The following is a 16,793-nucleotide window of genomic DNA, read 5'->3' on the forward strand; positions in this document are numbered from 1 at the left end:
ACAATCCTCCACAGCCACTGAAGGAGGAGAGCCACAGCTTCTCCTACCCTCAGGCACCACATCCCTAGGAGATCCCCAGCTGGACATCCTAACCCGAGCCCAGCTACCCCATGCTGACTTGGGATAAAGTACCAGTTACCCTAAGCATCCCCCATTCTTCTTTAACCACTGCCACAAAAAAAAAAAGGACTATCCTGTTGGTATCATTCGGTGAAGTTTCAAAAGGAATTAAACCCCAATTCCTGTTTCTTTCCTCCTGGGATTCATTGCTGTGAGCCACCTTTTATACTGAAAACAAAAGCTAGTGGTTCCTTCATTGGTTTCAAATGTGTGGCACCAGCAGACACCCCTTTTGTCTAGGCTAAAACCTCTTATGAGCTATTTACAGTACTGCAACGTAGGGTGTTTTGACCCTTATTTTATAAATTCACACATAAATTCTTCCTCTTATGCTGCTTTATTAGCTCCAGCATTTTCCTCAAATCTACTTAAAGCTAACCTCTTCCTCCTGTCCATGGCCAAGCTGAGAGAGACCTCAGCAGGGGTAAAAGGCAGTGTTTGTGCTGGGGCTGTACAGCCCTGCTATAGAACCCAGCTCACTGACATTGACAATTAGCTTACATTTTTCAGGCATTCCAAGACATCAAATTCAACAAAAAGAGTGATAGCAAAGTTACCACCATAAGCTTTCAGAAACAGATGCAATCAAACAAATATTATGTTCCAAAGCAAGCAAGAATCTGGCATGGACTGCAATTCCCCACCAAAGAGAGGCATATCACTTACTTGTGCTTGAGCAGAGACTCACACATTTTTTCTTACTTGCTTAAGCTGTAAGACAACTAAAAAGAAGGAAGAACAGCTCCTGCTGCAGCTTTCATTTCATGGGTTAAATGCCATGTTCACAGGAACTGACCTCCCCCAGCTCACTTCCGACCACCACTGCGGTTGGTGAGTCAAAGCATATAAACGTGGTAAATGCCTGTGGAGGGCTGTGCTAAGCACAAGTCACAGGAGATTACTGCTGGGTTTGAGTTTCAAACCATCTGAATGGCAATACAAAGGATGTGGATGGTTTAGAAGCCTGAATCCTCTGAAATAGAAAAGAGAAGGTCAGATCATGGAAACATATATTCTCAGAATGCTTTGGAGTGGAAGGCACCTTAAACAAAAACCATCTTGTTCCAATCCCCTTCCACTAGACCAAGTTGCTCAGAGTCCTATCCAACCTGGTCTTGGACACTTCCAGGGATGGAGCAGCCAGCACTTCTCTGGGCAACCTGTGCCAGGGCCTCACCAACCTCACAGAGAAGAATTTCTTCCTAACATCCAACCTAAACCTAAGCTCTTTTAGTTTGAAGCCATCCCCTCTTGTTCTCTCACTACATACCCTTGTAAAAAGTCCCTCTCCAGCTCTCTTGTAGGACTCCTTCATATTTTATAGAGTTTATTGCTTAAATATAGTTTAATATTAATGCAAGAACAATCAGTAACAGCAGTAACATGTCATGAAAACCAACAAAACCAGAGTTTTCAGCATGCAAACTCAGTTTGCTTCACAGTCTGAGAAGGGAAATGAGGGACCACAAAAAGTGGCAATAATGAGGGGCCACAAAAGTGACAATAAATGCAATTCTACCAGCATGGGATGGAGCTTGCTAAAAGATTTACATCAAATGTCTTGAAAATGCTCAAAGCTGTGTCTTCCCCTATCCTGCTCTCCCATCAGAATCTCCATGGGAAATGATAAAGGATGAAGCAAAATCTAAAAATTTTGAACGAATGCTGCATTGCAGGGCAGACTCCATCTCTGAAGAGCCACAGAGGGAGTGCTGCTTTGAGTTCTTACAAAAAACACAAACCTGACAAATTGCTTAGTCTGAGCAGGGCTGCCAGAAATTTGGTCTATTCAGTTCATCTCACACCACCACAGAAATACAGACAAAAAAAAGAGTTTTTTGCAAAAGAATCCCATTGCTGAAATTAACAAATTTGTGCATATAAAGCACAAGAAGTACCAATAGTTTCCCTAGACCTATAACACTACTATTTGGGAATTTGGGATTCGGTGTACTTTTATCCTGTTCTGACTAATTTTAACTGTCTTAGGTGAGAATGCTTTCTCTAACAGATGTTTCATAACATCTCGAGTGTCACTACTAAACATCGTTGTCATTGTATCATCCATAAACCTGCATCAAAATACCCCACCTTTATTCTCATTAGATTCTCCTATGGTACATTCCTGCAAGCTAATCCAAATAAAGGCTGTGCTTTACCAGCACTGGCACACACCTTACATCCCTCATCATCTGAATCACAACAGGCATATTCCTGAGGAGTTTTCAGCTCTGACTTCTGTTCTTCTTGAACAGGTTTTTACATACAATGAGCAAAAACCTCTTTTACACACTCTTTTCAGTGCAGTCTCTGTATCTGTCATTGCAATCTTGTTTTTATTGCCCTATCCAGAACAGCACATAACCCAGCTATCTGTGCAAAGCTTTTCCAACAGTCCTCTGCCTCTGGGACATTTCACACTTGATCCTGCAGCAAGGGATTTCTCCACAACTGCTTTAAAGAAACCATTACAGAATTTTCATTACTCATTTAACCTGGTATACTTTCATTTGAAGAATCAGCTTTTCAACAGACCTACATCAGCCCTTTCCTCACAACAATAAAGCACGCTCCTTGTCCCATTCAATGCTCCCCAGACCAGGTACTACAGCATAGTCCTCATTTTCTATCCTGCATGTAAATTAAAAAACTTCACACTCCAGACCCACATTTGTCCAGCTAGAAACACTGCTGGCACTGTTAGTTCTACACGAAGCAGGAATGCAGTGTCAGTACATGTTGCATCCCGGGTTAATGCATTGTCGCAAGTACAGGCTCTCTGGCTCCCCATCATTACAGGGGCAGCTTAGGCAATAGGGCCTTTCCCTCAGATGTGGATTGGCTGCCAAACTGCTACTGAAAACTGGCTATGAAAGTGATTCTTAAGTGTTTACTTTACATTTATATAATTACAATGGTCAGGAGAAGATTTCTGAGTGACAGATATGAGGAGCTTCCACACCTAATTCTGTATTGCAGCACTGCTTAACACAGATGTGTAAACCAAATTCCTGACAAAATCTTTATACTTACCCAATGACAAGGTAAAGAAAAGGCAAAAATACAAGCACATCTCAGAAATCCTGCTGCTAGAAAGCCATTACAATACAATTTTACACTGGGGTAAGGAAAAAAAAAACAGACAAAAAATCAAGAAGCACTCACTTCTACTTGTAGGCGTTTTATGTTGCTCTGAGTGCAGCTGGCTACTACATCCCCCACAGACAGCACAAACAAGGAGACACCACAAAGCAAGGATCCTTTCAAGGCCAGTCAAATATGCCCCATCATTTCTACCATCGTGGTAATGATACCATCTCTTGAGATGTAATACAGGATCAACTCAACTTGCCGCTAAGAGAGAAAATTTAAACTCCCTTCCAGGACAAAAAAATCCGAATCTACCACTACCTGTATGGAAAGTCATCTTTCCCTAGTAAAGAAGAAAAGTGGTATTTCTTATTTTATTTTTATTTTGTAGCAGGCTGCCAAGCAAATTCTGTCCAAAAAATAAGTGAAGGGGAAAAACGTATCAGCTGAGTGGGAAGAAGGGCCAGCTTCCAACCCTAGGGATTCCAAGGGGCCTGAGGAGTGGAAGCAACAACCAGAAAAGCCATACTGAGAACAGAATAAATTCACTCAAAAGGAAAATGAGAAAGAAAAAGCACCACAGAATATATTCTCCTCCAGGACTAACAACAGGCACAATGAAGCCCCGAAACAAAAATATTTTTCTTTCCTGTGTGAAACAGGATGTGGTACTGCAGTTAGCAAGAACTTACCTTCAGCTCCTGGGGTTATTGGTACAAAGTTAAAAAAAAAAAAAAAGTCTTGTGTTTTTACTGACTGTGTTTTGAGTCCTCTGTTAACATCCACACAGACACTGAGGACATGCAGTCTGCTGCCCAGCCCCAGCCTCCCTTCAGTCACGGGAGTCAGCCTAAAATGACAGGGTTGTACTGCAACCTCGCTGTAAGAAGGCACCTGGCTCATCCAGCTGGGACTCCAGGGACAAGTCCAGCCTGACCATCTCCTGTAGAGAAGGAGGGACTGTGGGGAAGCAGCTCCTCACTGTGCATCACTGTTATCAAAGCACTAGACAGATGCAAGTCCCTAGAGTGGAAAACTCCACATTTCTTTGCTAATAAATGTCTAAGTTATTATAATTTAAACTCTGCTGGAGAGTAGATGAGGACTGATGGATTTTGGGGGGCTTGGGAGATTTTTTTAAGTAGTCATATTTGTTCATGTGGTTTAACACAAATATTGTAATTTCTAAATTGTAATTTCTATTGTATTTTCTAAGTCTGCAGTGCTGCTGAGTGTGATAATGTCCTGAACCAATATCAACATTGTGTGCTTCTCCACAGTATCACAGGATCATAGAATGGTTAAGATTGGAAAATATTTCTAAGAGCACCAGGTTGAGCCATCAATCCCCCCATCACCTGCATATTCATCACTAAACCATGTCCCCCAGGTATCACCTCCACACATTTTTTTGAACATTTTTGAACACTTCCATTTTTTGAACACTCCACCACTGTCCTTTGAAGCCTGTGCTGGGCTTGACCTCCTTTTCAGTGAGGAAATTTTCCCTAATATCCAACCTAAACCTCCCCTGGCACAACTTGAGGCTGTTTCATCTTGCCCTGTCACTTGCTACCTGGGAGAAAAGACTGACACTCACCTAAGTGGCAACTCTCAAGTTTTTCCATGATGTTCTATGACAAACTTGTACCAAAGTTATTCTTTCATATTTTGTTTATATTTGTATCCCTTTGGAGAGTATCAGTTTGGCCTTAGGTTTTATCTCTCAGTTGACTTGGACACAGATGCCCATCAGTAACTTTTGCATTAGCATTTCTATCACACCTCAGAATTTGGGCATATCTTTACAGATCTGGTCCCTGAAACTTTGGCATTATGATTTCAAGCCTCCAGTGGCATTCACACACAGGAAATAGACAAGGCACACAGGAAACAGATTTCCAATTTGAAAAAACATGTTTAATATCTCTGTCTAGGGCTGGAGACTGTTCATTGGTAAACAATTTCCTACATTTAGCTATAGTCTTCTCAATATTTACATTTGGCCTGCTCTTCATATTGACATACAGAGAATAGACATTAGGGGATCCTGAACAAATCCCCATAAATGGAAGGCAGTTACAAACTTTTATGATCTAACAAAGTATAACAAAGAGGCTGTGAAAATATCATTCTTCTGGAGGAAGCATTTAGCTGACTTTTCCCCTCAAATGGCATGGTTTAATTAGGCTAAAATAATCACCACAGTTATTTTCTGTGACACAAGATCAAAGGTAGAAGAGAAAAACCACTGAGACTCTTCCATCTAGTAAGAAAAGCAGGTTAGATGACATAAAAAAAGTCTGAGGCATAAAGAGTGACAAAGAAAAGGAGAAGGAGCCTGGGGTAGGTGTCAGCCAGCCTGACATTGAAGGAGACAAAAGCCCTGCCAGAACACTGCACACATCAGGAGATTCAGCCATCACGTGGGACTGTTCCTCTACTAGAGAAATGGAGGCAAGAAGGGATGAGCAGCCAGACTCATTTATTTGATGTATACAAGTCTTGTCCTACTTTTGTGTGATGAAATGCAAAGCAACTTGTTTAACTTCAGCAGCAGATTTCAAGACTTAATTCCTGCATTGGCCAAGGTGCAGATGCCAAGGTGCAGATATCAAAGTCCATCCTAAGTTGTTGCATGTGCCTAATTTAGAAGGGGAAAGGGGAATTGGTTTTCATTCACATATTTCATTATAACTAACATGAAACCCAGAATTCATTAATTCCTAAGACCATGTTTTGCTTTGATTTTCTCTTTTGCAAAAGGATTTATTGAAGATGGAAGATAATGGGCCTTTCTTCCTAATTTTTTTCATGAGTTCGGGACTGAATATTGGGCAGATAACATGCACAGAGTAAAAAATAAAGTACGCACTTGAAACAGGCTAGAACTCTCTCTAAGGAAGTTTTAGCAAAGTATTTCTCATCATAATTTTACCCTTATTGTTCTCATTCTAGCCAGGTGAGCATAAGCAAGGGCATTTCTCTGACTTACAGGAAAAGTCCCACACACCACCACTGTGGGGTCTTTCAGCACAGCAGCAGCATTTCAACATATCTTTTCCTCCTCCTGCCTCTTCCCCATTCAAACTCGCTTTGCATCTCATGTTTCTGGTTATTAACTTGGTTTAGCTCTGGTTTCCAGATTTAGTCTGGCTGCTTCCTCCACGACACAGGGATGCTTACCCACAGACAACTCCTGGTCTCCCAGAAGGGAACAGTGTCCTCAGAGATCAGCCAAAGGCAGCTGAGCATGAAGTGCAGTGTGTAGCTGCAACTATAAATGCATTTTCACCACGGATTTTCAAAGATGAAAAAAAATTTCATTTTGCCTGACAGCCTCAGAGCCCTCACTCATGTCTATACCACCTCTAAGATGCCCACACTGGATGACCCTCCTCTAAGATGCACATACTGGATCCTGATGAAGGGATGCAGGCAGAATCTTTATTCAGCATTGCTGAGACTTTCCTCTTAGATGAGCACAGAGTTTGCTTTTTTCTTCTTCCCCTGACAAGTAAAAGGTTTTCCATTATGATTAAAGAGTCCTAATTAATAATTACACTGATTTTGCAAATCAGAGAACTATTTCAGCCTAATAATATACCTACAACTTCACATCTGTACTACTTTAACAGAGGAATTGCAACACCAGAGCAATCCATTACTGTGAAAACCTAAAGAGATTTATTCTACAAACAAATTACTGCAGCCAAAGCCATCTCAGTTTGCTCCTTTCAGGTTACCTGCAGCTGCATGATTTACTGTCTTTGGGATTCTCTCCCAGGAACAAAGAGAAAGATGGCAGATCTCCAATTTCCAGAACTGGTGAGTTGCGGGAAGAGTTTCTCTGTTCTCTGAACGGAGAAAAGCATTACACTGCCCACCTTCCAGTGATTTAAAAGACAAAATGATGAAAAACAGCTCACTCAAGTCCTATGAGCAAATTTCAGCCTTCATTCAAAATCATGTCAAAAAATGCTTCATGTGCTTCGTTTCTTCTCTTACTAAAAGCTTATTAAATTATTATTCCTAATGACAAAAGCAGCATGCAAGGATCTCTCTCTGCTCAGCTGATGTGCCTGTGCATCCTCTTAATGCTACACATTGCAATGTGCAATATCTTATTTAACCAGCAAGATGAGTAAAAATTACCTTCTACTTAAGATTTAATGACAATATAATTCATCTCCAACAGTGTCCCACCAACTGGCTTTCTCTTTATAATCTGAATTGTTTCATTAGTTTTAGTAAACCGATAATTAGCCTTTGCTGATTTAATAGTCTATTTAGGTACTAAATAAAAGTAGGTAAATAAAAAGAAGCTGAAAACTGAGCTCAGGTTCTTTGCTACAGAAGTGAGCTTTGCAGAGCAGGACTAGCTTTTCTGTGTGATCACAAAGTGCTGTCACTTCACACTGCAGAAATTAAGAAAATACAACTTCATTATTGAAATGCACAGGGAGTATTTTTACACTATTTTGACAGAAGAACTGCATATTTCAAAATCCAGAACAATTTCACAATAATCATTGAAAGAAGATATATTTCAGCTCTCAGTGTGGCTCAGTAACACCCTACTTGAAGTTGAAAGCTTTGATAGAAAGTGGCCAAGCCACAGATTCTTTGAGGCTGGAAGGGACTTGAGATCACCCAGTCCATCCCCTCTGCTCAAAGCAGGGTCACACAGAGTAGGCTGCTCAGGACCTGGTTTGACTAGCTCAATCACACATATTACAATATGACATCTGTAATAATATTTTTGTCCCTTTTAAAACAAATGTAACAAAATAACAATGAAATTATCAATAAATACTGTTCTCAAAAGTAAGTCCTTTACTGAGAAAAGGACAGAGAAAAAAACATTTTTGACTGATGAGCTGAACATGGGCAGCAATGAGAAGCAAACAGGTCACTGTGGTGCCTCTGCCGCAGACTGTATGACTGAGTGCTATGTGGGCTCACAAAAGCACAGTTGCAGTTTGGAAGAGCCTTTAAGAGCCTGGACAGCACTGAGAGGCTAACAGCAAAAGCAGCCCTAGTCCCGTGCCTCTTTCTCATATCTATACTTCCAAAAAAGCAATCCCACACAATGACTGCAAATCCAGCACAAGAAAAGCCTTGGAGGGATCTAGCCACTGTGAGTCTCTACTGTTTGGAGACTTGAAGTAGCCTATGATGTTGACCAAAGGTCCACACTACACTGCACTAGTTTCTCAGCTGACTAGCGAATCTTTACCCTTCTCTGCAGCCTCCGGCTCTGCACCCTGCTCCTCCAGAGACCTACCCACCTAGGTTATCCCAGAGCTGCTCCTGAGGTCAAACTCCACGTCTCTTCCAGCTCTGTGGGGAACACACAAACATATTCTGTACATTGCAGGTGGAGGAAACAAGAGCAAAGAGCATTCTTTCACTTGCAAGACCATCTCCTTAGCTTAGATCAATGCTTCCTCACTCTGTGATCCACAGTCTCTAAGATCCAAAGTGAAAGCAAGAAAAAGAACCTGCGAAAGGTTAAAGGTGTCCATGGGAACAATGCAGAGATAAATAGAGTGGAAGAGACCGAAAACCGCTGAACCAGCTCCAGTATTTTGGTTCCCAATTACAGGATAGGATAAAGTAGCCTTTATTTCAGCCTGACAAACTCCAAAGAAAGTTAACACCAGATCAAAGGCCTATAATATAGAGTACAGAGAAAAACTGAAGTAAAAGAAATTAGCATTAGTTTTCCCAACAAAATTTCAGTTAATTAATTATATCTATAGCAGGTATTTCATCTCTCCAGTTATCTATAATTGCACTTCCATCCAATCTATAGCCACTACAATGTAAAAACCAAGGACATTTTTCAAGAACCCAAGTTATCATTTGGGACATCAGTTATAAATCACAAAAAATGAAATCCTAGTGAATGACTGCTAAATCTTCATTCTAAAGAAAAAGCAACACACATCATCTCAAAATTGAATTACAACTCTGCCAGAAATTATTTAAAAATAATTTCTTTTAAGAAATTGGAAGCTCAAGCTGGACAGAAACAGGCAACAATTTCAGAATCAGATCATTAACCCAAAATATGCATTCAAATTATTATTGTGAAAAGAGTACACATTCTGTCTTGCTTAGGTGATAGCTTTCAATTCTGAAGTTAATTTAGAGTGTGGTCTATCATTACATAAAATATAACAAGCAACTAGCATTTTCCAATATATATGTATAGCTAACATGGATAATTATAAACTATGTCACTTGCACAGTATATCTGAATATTTGTGTTTAAAATTATATTGCATAAAACAGCACATACTGCATGACAGTCACTGTTTCAATAATTACTGGTTTCTATATAATTTCTGCATCATTGTTCCATATTATTCTTTAATTATTGGAGCAATCTCCATGCATATAATGTATGCTTTTTGGCAAAGCTCCATTATTAAGAAAGGATGACTGGAGGGATTTAAAAATAAAAGTCATTACAGAAATTTAAATGCTATTAAGAAAAATGCAAAGAATTTTCACCACAGAAGGAAAACAGTAAAATAAAAGATCATTACAAGATTATTTCAGATAATAAATGACTCTTGTAATGAATTTACAATCTTGAGCTCTTATAATAATTGACAGTGAAAGTGTAATATAGTAATAACATCATTCTATCAGTTGATTAAAATGGGTTGTGGATAAATAATTTTTGTTTGGTTGGAGTTTTTTCAGATCTATTATGGCATATTGGCTTCAGAGAGCTTTAACTGCTGCCGACTTCACAAGGAGAGGAACAAGAGCAGTATCTTCAGAGCAGTATCTTTACATGTAAAGTGAGGATCTGAGTTGGCACCCATCAATAAAGAACAAAACAGTAACATGAATACATTTCCAAATTGCCTATGACACTTCCTGCTTCCTTTGACGGCATGCTGGTGTCAGCAAACACCACTGAGCCCACCATAGGCCTTCTAAAAAAGAAAAACAAAAACCACCAAACACATGCATACACGAACTGCAATAAGGTCTGATTATGCTCCAGCCACCCCGCTCCATTCTGGGAATGATTGATGCACACCAACTCATTGACTGTCATTGATCATGACAATGACTGGCCGCACAGTCCTTAGCCACACTCTCCTGTGGCACTTGGGTCAGCTTCTGCATATGATGGGCAGACCCCTCAAAACACTGTGATGAGTGTCACCACACAAAGTTTCTGCTCAAAAGGCACCTGAAGCCATGTTATCCTAGCTCACAAATAAACTGAGGCTAACTCAGAGATGCTTAGAGCTCAAGTATCATCCCTCCATATCCAAATCTGGCATTCATAAATATATGCAAAGTCTGCATCAGCCACGTCTCTCCACCTGCACTGCTCAGGAGAGACAGCTCTCCTCAGAGAAGCCAAACAGGATGGCTGCAGCTCTGACAATTTCTAAGTTAGGCCAAGTGCACAGCCTGTTGTGCATATCCTGTCATGCACAGACCAGCACACAGCCCTGTTGTTCCCCCACCCTCACTCCGTACCACACCACTGTGCTGTGGGGCCATCCCTCTTCTGTGTTCCTGCCTAATTTCTCAGCTTCCTGCAAACACTCCATAGAGACAAACTCAGAGGGACCAGCTCTGAGCTCCAGTGTCCACTGGCTAAAGCTGTGTTCTCAGACTGGAGCAGGTCAGTTTCTGTGATGTACTGTGGCAAAGGAAAAATCAGACCTGTCAAGCAAAATAATTGCTTCAAGATGGTTTTTAACTGAAAAGCCCATTTGCACTAATGGTCAGGAAGAATCGGGTATTTTGCTTCCTGCAGAGTTACAGAATCACAGAATGGTTTAGGTTGGAGGGGACCTTGAAGACCATCTTGTTCCAACTTCTACCATGGGCAAGGACACCTTCCACTAGACTAGGTTGGTCAGAGCCCCATCCAATCTGGCCTTGTGAAAAAACAACCAAAATAAAACTAGAAACAAGTTGAAAATCCTAGGTAATCTCTCCAATTTTCTGGTCACAGATCCAAGAGTGTTTCTTCTTTCTCATCATGGTGCACCTTCTCTTCCTGCCCAGATACTTGAATACAACTCCTACAGCATTCCCAACCAATATCTACAAAAAAACATTCTTGGACTGAACAGATCCCTCTTCCTCTCCTCAGAGCAGCCAGTGTGGAATTCTCAGATGCACAAAAAGGCAATGTCCCCTGCTACAGATATATGTTCAGAAAGGCATAGAGCACAACATGCACTCTACTGAGGACTACTACATTCATCTTCTACAAGGAGATACATTTGATAATAGGAACATGTGACTGGTATAGTGTAACAAACATTAAGTGTGTCAACCTCCAGTTCTTTTTGCATTTATTACAAGCGGCTACCCAATACATGTTGTAGCAATCTTACAATTCTGTACCTGTCACTTAAAAACATTAAGTAACATTTGAATGCCAGAGTGCATAGCATACACAAATCACAGGCAGTTTTCAGAATAAGTGGCCCAGCCAGAGATGTTCTCCAAATACTTCAGTTTAGAGACCTCATCTGATGATGGAATTACAAAGTTAGATTACAGTTCCATGAAATAATTCATTTCAGCCATGAAAACTATACAAATTTCTTCATGTCAAGTAAAATTCAATTTATCACACATTCTAAACTATATTATACACTAGGGTTCCTCCTTTTTCTGTACAATAAGATATGCTTTATTTCAAAACATTTTCAGAATTAAAAATATAAAAACTATATAAAAGCCATAACAGTATATTGGCTTCTTTGACTAAAGAACCTAAATTGTAATAACATTTAACAGCATAAAATTCCAATCCACTCAGCAATCTATTGGAAATACATATGATAATGTTAAACTAAAACTACTGGGTTTTGACATTTGAAAAAAAAAAGTTAACAGATTGTTAAATTTGATTGTTTAATCACCTGAAAGTGGCAAAGGCTTCAAGCAGTTTTGGTGTTCAAAGAGGATGCAAACAAGCCTTTTAAGAGTCACCACCATCTAGGCATCAGGAGCAGCAGGCAGGAGTTGCCTCTCTCCCCAGGGACTTACACACACTGTGAACTCATCATTATCATTCTTATGTAGATCACACCATGGATGTTCAGTGACATTTTACAGACAGATAAGACTAAAAAGCCCTGCCCTTAGGAATCAAAGCCTTCGAGAACAGGGCAAAGCCTGTATACCACACTTTTCAAATTGGAACTATTCACGTCACTGAGAAGTGATTTATGGGTCAGAGCCCTGTAAAAAGTCAGTAAGACATTGAATTTTATAACTATTTCCTCAGAAAAGACTATAAATTACCTGAAGATTAAAGGTATCTTCAAAATGTCTGCAACTATTAGGAAGTCAGCCCCAACTAGTGCTGCCAGACATGGTGAAAGACACAAGTAATGGTTCTAGAAAGCCCATTTAGAGACTTATTGAACACCTCACCTCTTGCAAAGCAACAGCAATGCAACCAAGAACATAAACACAACAGAAACTACAATTACTAAGTCAAAGTCTGGTGCTACTACTAGATAGAAGATATTTCCCAGTCCTTTACCAACATAAACCCCCTGGCTGTCAGTAATGTTCTGTCTTTCTCCAGTCCCAGTCCATGACCTAAATATTCACTGATTAGTACTTCTGTATATTTAACTCTTTGAGGGCCCAGTCCTGAAGCCCTTCATAGTTTTCCATCCAGGCTCATCAGAAGAAACACAAGAGCACTGGACAGCTCCTTTGGAAGGGAAACTCAATACCTGGTAAGATCAGCACATGAGCACCACTAGCGTTCCATGTTTTGTATCTGCTGTCATTCTGCTTCTCATAGCAGTGTTTTCCCTTTTAACAAACCAGACCAAACACCCAATTGCAGAAAGAGATGCTAAATCCTGGGCTAAATGACCGAATTTTACACAGGTGCAAGATACAGGTGGGACTAATGATGTGGTTTAATACTACACTTAACATCCTCCTACTGAAAGAGTCTTCCTGCCCTGCTCCTTCAACCACAGGCATTACATTATTGTTACTTAGAAGGTTTTGACCCAACTCAGAATTGATTGAGTTGATCGCATGCATTGGGAAGTAGTGTGAAAGTCAGGGTGGAAGCCAGTAAGACCACAGGCAGCAGAAAGAGGAATTGGGCTTGGAGGCATCTTCTACAGTGGTACCGCAAGCAGGGCTGGTGTTGTAACATGTCATCACTCTGCAGAACCCTGGGAATGACATGGTTTACTGCAACTCAATTGGTCAGCAAACAGAAACACTTCATTTCAGTTATTATTACCTAATGGCATGGAAAAAAAATACATCTAAAGCTCTTGTTCTGCAACAAAATACATTTTCACTGGGAATCAGAAGTATTGAAAGAAGTATTCAAAAACTGATACCATTTACTCCTCTTAAAATCAAAGTCACCTTTACAAGGAAAATAGCTCCAGTTTGATCTTTCCACCTTCTCAGACCATGGCATTTTTACCACTCATTCACTCATATATTTACATAACCCAAGTTAAAGCAGTTTTCCTTTTATAACCAAAGAGGTCAAGACCTTGAGCTTTTTCAGTGAAGTGTGTTTCTCCAGACATCTACAATTTTTGTGGCAAGGGTTTTTCACTGCCATATCACATTTATAGGGGAAATTAAACTTCAACTGATCCCATGCTTAAGTGAAAAGGTTCGGTTTTGGTTTCCTGTTGGAACTTTCTGTCACAGATTGCAAGGCAAGATGTATTCATTTGCCATCTGTATGGCAGTTGTCTTCTGTTAAGTGGGCAGTTTTTCCTTATCTCTTCCACAACCAATCCTCCCTCCGGGGAGACATCTGCTGATAATGGGCTATTGAATGCCACTGCATGACTGATAAAAGTTACAGCATCCCATTGTGAGATGCTCCAGCCAGAGGGAGGAGCCAAACATTCCTAACTGGGTATAATCTGGGTTTTTGGGAGACCAGACTCAGGCTTTTCCACTGGATTTCCAGGAGGACTGCAGCCATTCCAATTTGGACTGCTACCAACACCATGACCAAAAGAGTGTCAGGTTGTATTCTGACTCTGTCAGAGGTTTTTCTTTTGTATTATTGCATGTATTTTGTTTTCTTTTTCCCTTTTCCTAATAAATTGTATTTCTGACTTGGAGTCTCTCACTGGTTTTGCTTTCAAACCCGAACACCATGATCCGTTTTTTTTTCTTGTTGTCCCCGAGCTTGCCCCTAACTCCAGGCGCTCCTGAACAAAGATTCTCTTACACCTTAGTTTGCACATAACTTTCAGGGATCTCCAGGCTCTGGGTCCTACATGGGAACATCACAAACACAGAAATCCTCAGGACCATGGAAGAGCTCAGCATAAGTTTTCAGATCTGCAACACCAAAACTGCAGTAAAGGCAGACCCTTAACTCCTGCTGAAGGTGCTCATGTCCTTGTTTAGATCCCACCTTAACTGTACAGCAAACTGTATACAACAGACTCAGCTTAATCCAAAAAAGCCCTGCATACATCATTTACTTTAAGAGATGGATATCATTAAAAATCCTGTAGCAACAGGAGCTGTAAGATACTCCCTGAAACACCTTAGGGAATGCCCAAATAACAAATATTAAAAAAAAAACCAAAATAGCAAAAGCATGGAGGAAAGTCTGATCCAGATCCCCCTGTTGTCATGGTGACTTCCCAGTCATTTATGTACTTCAGACACATTCAGAAAAAAGCTATATTTTCACCCCTCCCACCAAATACTGTAAAAAAAGGGGAAAAAATCCTCCCAGCTTGTCCCAAGACAACCAAATGGCAACCGAATTCTTTGATCAGGCAGCATCCCTGAAATATTTTAACCAATACTTTTCCTGCATTGTGAATCAGACACTCAGACAACATGGAAACAGACATCAGCAGAAAATTCATAATAATCCATCCGATCCCTTTATCATTCAAAATTCTGAACACACTTGGATCAGACAGATTTCTGCTTTCAGATTATTAAAAAAATAATTACTTACAACATCATTTCATTCATCCCCCATTTGCAGACACTGTTTGCAAGCATTTGGGTTTTTTTTTACCAAGTACTATGTGTTCCACATGCTGCTGTTATCATACAGAGCAATCAAACAGCTTAGCCGGCTCAAAAAGCATAAAATCCTCTCAATATTTACATGCAAATACTGCATAAATATGGATTTTAAAAAGCATAAAATCAATACAGCTCATTGTGGAGCTGTACAGAAAGAGCAAATGTTTTACTACCAATACTAAATTGCTCACACTCAGTAAGCACTGCCCAACACTGCCAAACCCCCCTACTTCTACACCAGGAAAAGGCTAATGCATAACACAGTCAAGGAGCAGGCATCTACTAAGACACCATTTTCTACATGATACCTGAAAAAGCATTACAGACTCCACAAGAAAACGTTATTTGTACAGATCACAGCATGCACACTTACCAGCAGCTCCCCAGCCCAGCCTGGCCAGCCATCTGCCGTTGCCCGCCACCTCCCAGCATTCAGGAAATCACAGCATTCGCCTCACAGACAGACCATTCTGATGACCCCCACCCTCCCCATTAATCAGTTAATGAAGCAAGACTGTTTTTTCCTTACTAAGCAATGTATGGACACTAGGCCACTTGAAGGTTGCCTGTTCCTTCCTGCTGCAGGGCCTCCCAAATAAAAATTGCCCAGCCAAATTCAGGCTTTTTCCTTTTTTTTTATATTCGTTCAAAGCTGTAGGAATACACTCAGCCCTTGACAATACCAGTTTGCATGACGAAAGAGCAAAAGTAGTTTTGAGGCTGCAGAATGCCTTCTCTGGGTTACCATGGAAATAAATGTGGGAAGGGGAGGGGGCTTCACTGATGGCAATTGCTGCTCCTTGGTGGAGATGTTCTAAAGCCAGACTGCATGGGAGCGTAGTCCAGGAGAATAAAATGTGTTTTACTATTACAATTTTATCTGCACTTCCTTTCATTTGCACCAAATTTCACATAGTTGAAAAGCATGAAACTTCCCTGAGATGCTGAGGGGATGCTGGCTGAAACAAGTGCAGTGTACGATCCCTCCAATGAGGAGCTGAAGAAACTTTATTTACATATTGGAATTTACACAGATGGGAATTAATGCTCAATCGCAATTAAAACTTGGTTGACAAAGATGAATCTGTTGCAGAGCTGAGGCTGTAGCAAGGAGGACTAGTTTCATGAAAGCTTGATAAGAAGCATCACCTTATCATTAAAACACAAGGTAACCTTTCTCTTACAAAAAATTCTCACACATAGTATGAAACAGATCACCTCAAGGATGTTGTCCCTTGTGAAACTGAGAAAAGTTCATCAACAAAAGCAGGGTGGACACTGTGACACACCACTCCACAGTACTCCTCCATGAGATCCTGACTCACACCATCGCCACCCTCCCCCTCCTTGGGTCTTGCCAGTGTCCCCACAGAAAGTCAACCAAAATAATCCATGGGAGGTGGAAGTCTGGCACCAAAATCCCAGTGAGAACATGCAATACAATTTCATCAAACTGATTATATTTTATACAAATTTAATTGGTATTTTTGGGATATTAATTAGTATATTTAGGATAT

The 16,793-nt window shown here is 40.4% G+C and overlaps 1 protein-coding gene across 3 annotated transcripts in view; it reads right to left on the reverse strand.

Annotated features, from left to right (window-relative positions):
* The window catches only part of FGD3 (FYVE, RhoGEF and PH domain containing 3), a 94,933-nt gene that overhangs the window by 49,825 nt on the left and 28,315 nt on the right, over positions 1-16,793 (reverse strand). The window contains exon 1 of one of the 3 annotated variants that reach the window (XM_053988958.1): positions 787-857. The exons of the other annotated variants lie outside the window; for them this stretch is intronic. The gene's annotated coding sequence lies outside the window, so the exon portion shown is untranslated. Of the gene's footprint in view, positions 1-786; positions 858-16,793 lie in introns of those variants that run through there. 3 annotated transcript variants of the gene reach the window in all.

Source organism: Vidua macroura, chromosome 13 (assembly GCF_024509145.1).
Source record: "Vidua macroura isolate BioBank_ID:100142 chromosome 13, ASM2450914v1, whole genome shotgun sequence".
Taxonomy (NCBI): Eukaryota; Metazoa; Chordata; class Aves; order Passeriformes; family Viduidae; genus Vidua; species Vidua macroura.